Genomic DNA, 598 nt, shown 5'->3' on the forward strand with positions numbered 1-598 from the left:
CTATTTGTCTTAAGAATTCATTTTGGCTTCTTATCAACTTCATAATATTAATTTTTGAAAACATTCTGATTGCAAATTTAAGAATTAAGAGCCAATGTCCCATGAATGCTGTGATCTAAAGATGCATGATTGGCCTGAAAATAGAGTTGTACTTCTGTTAATTAACTATTTTTCCTACATGGAGCAGTTGTCATAGGAATACTAAGAAATCATTTTTTTCTTACATGAAATACAGGTACATACATATTCTGTAGGTAATATTCAATAAGTTAACTGCATAATATATATTTATCTTTACCTTTTCAGTTGTAAACTGAACTTAGCAGGATAGTAATGAAAGGAATGATAAAAACATCAAGTAGTCACCGAATGCTGTTTTCTCATTATTTTGCTTTATATAGCACTGTGGCTCAATAGCTTATCATAGTATTTGAGAGGCACAGTGCAAAATAGCCTTGAAGGAAAAGGTCCTTGGGAAAATGGCGAAGGGCCAGAAGTACCCAGGCATTGTGTACTGATAGCTGAAAAACATTTCCTGCCTTTGGCGAGGCTCGGCACCAAGATTTAACAATTAAAACATTAAAGACGATGCTTAAAA

The sequence above is a fragment of the Bos indicus genome, chromosome 5 (genome assembly GCF_029378745.1).
Source record: "Bos indicus isolate NIAB-ARS_2022 breed Sahiwal x Tharparkar chromosome 5, NIAB-ARS_B.indTharparkar_mat_pri_1.0, whole genome shotgun sequence".
Classification (NCBI taxonomy): domain Eukaryota; kingdom Metazoa; phylum Chordata; class Mammalia; order Artiodactyla; family Bovidae; genus Bos; species Bos indicus.